Genomic DNA, 10,000 nt, shown 5'->3' with positions numbered 1-10,000 from the left:
TCAAATCGTTGAACTTTGACCCCTTAATCGCCAAATTTCTGGCCGAAAACCAACTCCGTCGATTTTCCCTAATCTCAGTACTCTGTAAAGCAAATTTCAAGTCTGTAGACTAAAAATTGACAGAGTTATTGCGTAGGGAAATGTACATATTTATTTTCGTCCCTACCCTGCGTGCCATCTCTATAGAGGGGAGGACGGAATTTACTCTCCATTAAAAAGCCGACATTGTCTCTAACTCTGCCCTTTTATTATTATTTAAAACTGAACATCCACAGAATGCCCATATCAATATATTACGTTTGAAAGAGTCCGCTATGGAATTTCCACAGGTCTCACTAGTATATAATTATGATTAAATAATAATTATTCTTTATACCTAAGCCCGACGCATGAGGTTCAGACGACAAAGTTGTCCGAAATCTAAATAAATAATTCATTTATAATGGTGAAGTCTTTGTGTAGAACATAGAATCATCCAGACCTTTTTAAACCATTAATAAGCGCAATTGGTACAAATGATTGCAACAGGATAAAGCAGAAAGTAGACTTCAGGTTTTTATATCAGAGTTTTTCTTCTCATAGATGCATGTCTTAACGAAAACTGTGCTTCTCTTCCAATATTTTAAAACGCGTTCTCACGGTTGTTACATCTCTACGGTTTGTTTTTGTTTTACGGCATATCAACTCTTTTCAGGTTATTTTATGCCGAATCAAGTGATTTTGAAGAACAATTTTTTAATAGAGTATATTTGTTTTGTTATTTTTTTAAAAGTCGGTTTCTATTTAACTCATAGTTGGGACCCTAACAGGTACTACCACTCCGGGTCAGAGTGGACCTGGGAGCAATGGGCAATTAAAGGGTGGATCCACACTACCCAAAGCCCCAGCTTGCGGGCTTCACCATCAGATATAGTTTAAGGTCATATCCATGACCCAGCTCTACAGAATACATACAACGCCTAGTATTTCCCAAAATGTAATCGATCGGGTGGTGGCCGGACTAATTATTACTTAACTTCGGTGATCTAAAGTAAATCGGTGTTTAAATACGATTATGTCGTATATATATATATATATATATTTTTTTTTACACAGTGATCACCACTTATTAAGGCCCGGAAGCCACTCAGGGATAAGGGTTATTGCAAGTACATTACGTTAGTATGGAGATTTAATGAAGTGTTTAATTAAGGGGGCGGTTCATTAGGAATTTGTTAACATTGGAATTGAAGACATCCAAGTTGTAGTCCGGAGGGAAGCAGGCAGACGGAACAGAGTTCCACAGGCGTGCAGTTCTAAGAAAGAAGCTTTGTTCATGGAATCCGCGTTTTGATTTAGGCACAGATATAGAGTGGGGGAAATTTTTCACAGAGGATTCAGCTAGACGAGTGTTTTTCGTGAAAGATTGGCGAGGGGGGACCAGAGATTGGAGTTCAGACGAGCACCTGCCATGGAAATAACGATAAAACAAGGATAGGCTCACAACGTCTCTTCTGTGGGAGAGAGGTTGCAGGGTAGAGAAAAGGGCATCCCCCACTAAGCCACGAAGTCTATTTTGTACTCTGCAGGCAGGATAGGCTGTTTTTAGCAGCTCCTGCCCAGATATGGCAATAGTATTCCATCCTTGGACGTACTTGGCTTTTATATAGATAGAGAATTGCATCAGTAGTGAGATATCTTCTGGAGCGGTAGAAGGATCCCACCATCTTTCCAGCGACCTTGGCAACAGACTTGATGTACGTGTTCCATTTCAGATCAGGAGTAAAGGTCAAACCCAGAAGCTTGTCAAAACACGGGGCCTCACCCAGACGAGAGCCATTCATCACAATTGATGCCAGCTGGGGATCAGAGCGTTGATGATGTAAGGATAGGAGTTTGGTTTTGGATGCATTAAAGGTAACCAGCCCCATCTTCCCCCACTGAACCACGCGCTCGAGATCAGAGGAGAGAGAATCAGAGAGAACTTTGTCATTTACAGCCTTTGATGTGTTGCCGTAGATGGTCGTGTCATCAGCATATATAGAGAGAGATGGGGAGGAGATAGAAAATAGATGGATAGATAGATAGAGAGAGAGAGAGAGAGAGAGAGAGGAAGAAGAAAGGGAAGAAAAAGGAGAAGAGACGTGAAAGGAAGAAAGAGAAAGAAAGAGAAATATCTCATTTTTAATTTTTACATTTAAATATATTAAAAGAATACAAAACGCTTCCGGATAAACATTATTCTTTTTCTTTTCATATGGAACAGAGTCCTGAAACGGATCCAACAAACTGGCACTCCTCGATGGGTCTTTATATGTCACGTGAAGAAACACCAGTAACACTTGAGAACCGTCCATACTTTACATAACCACTATCTGTCTCTTACATTGTATATTTTATGTTTTAAGGAATTAAAGAAAAACACAATTGGAAAATAAACACAGTCGTTACTAATTTTTTTATTGCACTTCGAATGGATTCAAAATGGTTGTTTTTTTCAATTTAATTCAATTCAATTAATTTGGCTAAAAATAAAACAAACATTCTTCGGTTGCCATGTAGGGAAAGGATGGTAGAAATTTACACAGAAGAGGATACAGTAGCCAAGCACCTGCTCAAATTCACCTTAAATTGCCGCGTTTATTACATCTCTTTTAATTATATTCCAAGGTCGAAAGAAACGACCATCTTTCGGGTTGATCGAAATCGGCAGTGAAAAAGTCTATTGTGTGTAGAACTGTTTGGTGAAGGAGCGAATAATAGTTCCTGAGATATATCATGACAACCATTGAGGGCACTTTCAAGCCGACTTTAAAGATGTGAGGTGGCATGATGTGGGCCTCATTTAAAACCACACGAAAGACCATAACTGTCGCCGGAAACTTCGTTGAGCTGTGACCTCAAGCGTTGAACTGTCTAGATTTGCATTTTCAGAGTGCTGGCAATGGTCCTGTTGCCATAACTTGGATCGGTAGCGAGCATGAGTTGCACAGCGACGCATCTCTGATCTCGCTCGTTGAACATTGGGTCACTTTCAGACATGGTAGAAGGCTCCTATCGCTTTTGGCAACTGGCTATCTAGTACATATTCTGCAACACAGTAGAAAACCGGTTTTCATCAAAAGGAAATGGAATCATGCCGTTTTTTTCTAGTGCGACAATTTTATCGTTTCACCCTGTAAAACAGTAGTTATCAAGAGAATATCGACATTCTACCACGATTGAATTATACTAGTGTTACCAGATCAGGCCGTCTGAAGATACTGGCTTCCTATCCTAAAATGCAACAACCATTGCTATTGTATTTTACCTTTCTATTTGCTTACAAAACTTAATTGTTCTGCAAATCCGTCAATAAAAACAAAAATTCCTTCTATAAAACAACCAAACTAAATACCATGAAAAATACTTGTAAATGTAAAGAACTCGAAGCATAAAATGTATTTGATATCAAAATGATCGGACTTTGCATTAACAACCCGAAAGGTTAAAACAACATAAAACAAAACAACCAGATACAAATAAGTAAATGAACTCTAATGTATATATGTTTCGATTCTGCAACATCTTTCGTATTTTGGGAATCAGTAAAATAACAGAGGATAACATTGGAAGTGACGATACGTAATGGTCTCGAACTACAAAATGGGTGATAAATGCATTTAATCTCATAAGCGACACTGGACAGATCAATATGAGCACTTTATATTTCAATAATTTGTTCGTCCATTCCCTTCTCTCACTGTTACTGTGTGTGAGATCAAATATATAAGACTAGCCTGATGCTCGGCGTTGCCCGGCTGTTTGGAGGTGTGTGTTGAGCACAAAAAAAAAAAAAAAAAAAAGAAAGAAGTGTTACTAGGTAAGCAGCCTCTAACCCGTACCGCGTAGGAGAAGAAGAACGTGAAAAAAAAAGTGATCTCTTTGCTGTTGTGCCCATCACCAAACCGGAAGTGACGAATGTTTAAATTAAGTCTAGTCAATCGAAAAGAGGGGATGACTTTCAAAAATATCGACGAAAAAAGCCACCGCTCCCCGTAGAAAAATGCCCAGTTGAGGATGAAGGAATTAATGTTTTAGCCAATTCTTCCATATTTGTCGTCCGAAGGGTCGTGCTTCAAAACAATACTGATTTCATGAAAATCAGTCGCCTCTGTCGAAAGTTTTAGTCATACATACATACATACATACATACATACATACATACATACATACATACATACATACATACATTTAAACAGAGAGGTGAGATTAATATTATTGATAATCTGTGAAAATATTGAAAGAATGAAATTAAATCTAAATCATTTCACCCATCTTGTAGCAGTTCTATTCGCCCCTCACCAACCAGATGAGGAAAATCCACTGCTAAATGTCCAGATTCGATAAAGACGACAAAACCTTTATGAAACGTAACAATGAAGAGAGAGAGAGAGAGAGAGAGAGAGAGAGAGAGAGAGAGAGAGAGAGAGAGGGAGGTGATTTCTAGCATGCTAGGGATATGACAACAGAATATTCTTTTCGATGTTTTGACTTTCGAGTATATATCCGACACTGCTAGAGACAATTAATCAACTTAGAACCACATCACTCTACATAAAAACATATGAGATATCAACGGATACATACTCGAGGGTCAAAACAATAAAAAGAATATGCTGTTGTCATAGCCCTAGCTATTACATATGTGAGAAATTAGAATGTAACGAGATTGCACAGAATAATTAAAAACTAACAAAAAACAAAACAAAAAAAAAACATACTTCTTAATTGGAATTCATTACTGAGATGGGTATTCTTTATTTAATTTATTTATTAATTTATTGCGGACTATTATCCTCATCTTTCTTAGATCTAAGAAAGATGAGGATAATAGTCCGCAACAAATAAATAAATTAATAAAACAAAACATGATAGTAAATTAGAATTATGATTCTAACTTAACTGGTACAGCCTATTACCAGTTAAGTTAGAACCAAATATGTGGATAGATGTCATGTTTGAAATGCGACTATCATTGCTATGATAATTTCAAGGTTGAGATAAAAATGAAAATATAAATAAAATGCATATCATATATATAGTCATTGAGACGACAAATTTTAACTTGACAGCTCTATTTTGTGTAATTGCAGATTTGATAACTATCAGTTATTTTGAATTCAGCTTGGTTTGGCAAATCATCACAAAGAGACTGGCATCTGAGCAGCGTTTGCGAAGTGTAAATGATACGATCGATTTACTCAACGAAACATTTGACGAACGTTAAAGATTCAAATGGAATATATATATTATATTTGTTTATCGACTAATGAGATTCCTATTTTAGTCACCTAAATTATTTAGAGTGAAATGAGTTTAGGAATTTATATTCGAACATAATTATTATTCTTACTTAAAAATAACATTAACGCAATAAGTTATAACAAGAAGTTTCATCGTGAAACCGCCACAAACTTCTATATCTACTTACGTTATATTATAAACTGAGCGACCATTACAAATGTTAAAATATTGAAAAAAAAAATACAGAATCTGGTAACTGAGTTTCAAATAAATAATAATCTACTAAAATATTGAAAAAAAAAAAAACGACAAAAAAGAAAAACGAAAAGAATCTCTCCCAAACATAGGACAATAATTTGGCTTCGTGTTCCCCTAGAGTGTTTCCAATAAGGGAAGCGATTTGTATTCGAAACTGTGCACCTCTTAAAAATCTTTAATTATTAAATTCTTTGCATTTTGATTAAATTTGTTAGTTTGATAATCCGTTAAAAAATGGGGGAAAGAAAACGAAATTAAAAAGAATGGTACTCTTGCATGATTTGACCCGTAAATCACCGGATAAGGCCGAGCATTGTTCAAATGTTGAAACACTAAATCGACATTTTTTTTCATTAAAAATCTAATTTTTAAATTATTTCTTGAATGTTTCGGGTATTTTTTCTGTTTATTTTTAACATCCGTTGACAAAAAATAATGTGTACTTTTTATTTTGAAAAAACAAAAAACAAAAAAAAACTTTCTCCTACTTTCATCTAGCAATTTGAGGTTTTCATAAAGAGCATTCATCTTTTCTTATACAAAAATATATATTTTCTAGAAAAAACTTTCACCTAACAATTCACGGTAAAAAAATTCATTTTTTCTTGGAAAAAGAAAACAACCTTCGTTGATAAAAAATAGCAAAAACAAAAATAAAAAAAGAATAATAAAGTAGTTCTTTGTTATTTTTTATTTATTGTATTTCTATTTATTTGTTTCCATTTTGCTTGTTTTGAAATTCGTCTGCGTCTGTTACTTTGCTCGGCTTAATCCGGTGTCTGCCAGTCGAGCCCGAACCATAATTTGACCCGAGGATTTGGATCAAATTCTGCAAGAATAGCAAAAATATATACAGAGTGGTCATTGTACAGGTCGGCTGATAAAATGGGTGCTTCTTCATTATTGTAGCGAAATAGCACAGCCGAAAGTTGATATTTAATTTTAAAAACAATGATCACTACTTATATTTTTGTCAATGTCAACAATAAGCAATGTTATCTACCGAATTGTCATGTCACAATTATTTAAGTCTTGCATGATTCAACGAAAAAATGATTTCGGCTATGTTTGTTTTGTCAGGTGACATGTGACGTAAATACAAGGGAAATAGCTAAAATTTCTAATTTCTTCGAAAACTATTTTCTTTAATAATTAATTTCTACCTTATCGTTTTTCGTAATTTTTTAATAACTTCATTACTGCGACATGGTTATTCAGTAGATACTATTTGTTTCATTTGAAAATTAATATTTTAATTTCCGAATTTTGCTAAAAAAACCAAGAAGCACCAAAATGTTTGCGAATATTGTCATTAATTATATTTGAAAGCAATATATTTTCACAAAAAAATGTGCGAAAATAAGGATACTTATTTGAATAATAAAAAAATCAGTTTGATAAACTATTTCCTTTTTTTTTAAAACTTATCCTATGACATTTTTAAATTCTTTTTTCTTTCTTCCTTCTAATTTGTTGGTTTATTCTTCAAACAGTTTCTTTTTCAATTTTTATATCGATTTATTTTTGATAAAACTGTACTCTCATACAAAAAGAAAATCTATTAATTTTTTTGATTTCACATATATGTCTATAGTAAAATGAAATCCTTCTGGATGGCTCCATGGAAATGTGAACGTGTCAATGACCCTCGTCACAGCCTCTTTCATCTCCTTAATTGTCTTATTATGACAGCCTCTGAAATTTTCCTTGAGCTTAGGGAATAACGAAAAGTCACAGGGAGCAAGGTTTGGAGTACAGGGAGGGTGAGGAACTGTCTTGATGCCTATTTTGGTCAAATAGTCTGTGACAAGGATGGAGCACCCTTGGAATAAATTTCGCAAAAATCATCCGCATCTTCAGTTCCTGACGAATAATTGTGTGTAAGGTTTCTATACTGACATTAAACTGTGCACTTACTGTCTCTATAGACACACGACTGTCCTTATCCATGAAATTCTTTATTTGGCCAATCAACTCTGGTGTTCCGACTTCCTTACTCCTCAAATACCTCTCATCATACCTCACAAACACCCTGGCTTCATTGAATCTTTTATGCCACTCAAAAACCGATGCTCGATTCATACAAGATGGTCCAAAGGCAGTCTGAAGCATTCCATACGTTTCTGTGGCATTTATTCCAAGTTTAAAACAGAATTTTATTGCATATCCTTCTTCTAAAGTGTGCTCACATGCAGATTGCATTTTTGAAATTCATAAAATGTATAGTAATAGCATACTGAATTTTCAAGAATCTACGACAATTATTTTTATTTTTATTTTTACACCCGTTTTTCTCTGACATTTGAACAAATTTAAAAAAAAAATGGCTTCCTTTTTATATGCTAAAACTTTAACATCGAAATTAAATGATTAAATGACTTCTGTTTTCGTTTTACATGCAGTAACTCGCTATAGATTACGTATATATATATATATATATATATATATATATATATATATATATATATATATACACATACACATATACATATCTGTACAAAAATGGAGAACTTATTAAAGGCACATAGTATATCTATCTATCTATCTTTCTATCTATCTATCTAATATATATATATATATATATATATATATATATATATATATATATATATATATATATACTAGCAGAAGTACCCATCGTTGACTGGGTTCAAAAGACAGCCTACAGAAAATGGACTCTGATTGATGAAAGTACGATAGGTTATGAAAAGGAGGGGTTTGTAAAGAGATAGATTTTGATACTCAAAAATTTTACCCTAAACAAAATATGATGAAAGTAAAGATAATTTTCGCGAAAATATATTTTTTTATATCAACTTTGTTTCCATTCGTAGCCAAGAGTGACCAACAAAATGATGTTTCCTTACAGAGAGAAAATGTTATATATATAATAATATAAATATACAAGAAATAAATGTTACCATAGTCAATAAAAGTTACTTTTATGGTAGAAAAGTTCATTGGTTTGTATTTATAAGTAGTTTGTAAAAAAAAAATAAATTTTTTTAAAATTCACGAATCAGTTTAAAAAAAAATCAAAATGGCAGCGACTTTGAAATCGAGAGCCCCGTTTTCAATTTGAAGGAGGGACACCTGAGCATTCTGTGTTAACAATTTAAGAGAGTTCTGTCAACGTAAGGAATATTTATAAACATATTTTAATGTTTTCCGTTATTTTGTGCTTGAGGGATATTCGATTATGGCATGCGTAGTTTATATAAAATTTCATTTAAATAGTTATCGCCTAAAATTTCGTTTTAATTTCGGTTCGCTGAAATGATTTCAAGTAAAGAGCATTAAAAACTATTAAAAAAAACATGAACTGAACTTTTATTGACTATGGTAACATTTATTTCTTGCATATTTATTTTTTCGGGTAGTCGTTTGTTGGCTTTTCTGCTAAACACTATTACTAAATTATATCGACGAAATATCGAAAAACAAAGAAACAAAAACAGTTCTGAAAAATAATGAAGCTTTATTTACTTTAGTAAAATAATTCAAAACAGTAAAATGGGATATTAAAAAAGTAAACACGTAATTACTTTAGTTTTTTAAAGCAAAGAATCGATATAAATATGAATAAGAAGAAAATGTCGCCCTTTTCAAGCAGAACAGCTTCGTTTCAGTTTTACAGTATTGAACGGTGTAGTATTGCACTGTCGGATTCAGGGTTGTACTATTGTAATGTAAAAAACAGGCAGAAAGAGTTCTAATCAACTTAATCCCTTCTAGTACACGGACAAAAAACTTAAACAGATATATAAATAAAAATAAAAAGGCAATGTAAATGTTTTCAAAAAGACACGAAATCACGTGAGCAGGATTTTTTCCTTCTTTTGACACGATAACACATAACGTTCTTATATTTTATTATTTATCTATTTATCTATTTTCGAAAGAGTGCCATGTGCAAGTGGAGAAGGAAAAAAATAGAGTTATGCAAAATTTGTGTCGCGAATTGTCTAAAGTTCCGACTTTTTTTTGGCTTTCACTTTAATAAGAACGTGAATTTATGAGGTGAATTTATTCGACACAATATGATTCAACTAAAAAAAATAAATAAAAGCTAACGTGAATTAAGATTAAAGTTAAGGTGTTATTGTGGACCCTCACCCCTTTAAAAAAACCTTGTTAAACTTTGTGACATATTTCCATTCTATGGAGGTCAGGCGCGAACGAACACCCCATAATTTTATTATACCATATTTCTTCAAACTGAAACATAATTATTAAAGTATACTTACGCAAATAGATATGAAAATCTTTGTTAAAGTTTGTGCCATATTTCCATGGGGTACAGGCGCGAACGCACACCCCACAATTTTATTATACCATCCCTGTTTAAGTTGTAAAAATACTTATCAAAGTATTCTTATGTACATCTATATAAAAAATCCTTGTAAACATTTTTTTTCATTTTTCATTTCCATACTTTAGGGTCCAGGCGCAAACGCAGACCCCACAATTTTTATGA

The 10,000-nt window shown here is 33.3% G+C and overlaps 1 long non-coding RNA gene across 1 annotated transcript in view; it reads left to right on the top strand.

Moving 5' to 3' along the window:
• Positions 1-2,418, top strand: part of LOC145255688 (uncharacterized) — a 13,284-nt gene extending 10,866 nt beyond the window's left edge. The window contains exon 3 of the long non-coding RNA XR_013863892.1: positions 2,246-2,418. This is a non-coding gene — a long non-coding RNA (uncharacterized LOC145255688). The remainder of the gene's footprint in view (positions 1-2,245) is intronic.
• Positions 2,419-10,000: the final 7,582 nt, after the last annotated feature.

The sequence above is a fragment of the Euprymna scolopes genome, chromosome 31 (genome assembly GCF_053919585.1).
Source record: "Euprymna scolopes isolate OS-2025 chromosome 31, ASM5391958v1, whole genome shotgun sequence".
In the NCBI taxonomy this organism is placed as follows: domain Eukaryota; kingdom Metazoa; phylum Mollusca; class Cephalopoda; order Sepiida; family Sepiolidae; genus Euprymna; species Euprymna scolopes.
This window is presented reverse-complemented; position numbering and strand designations above follow the sequence as displayed.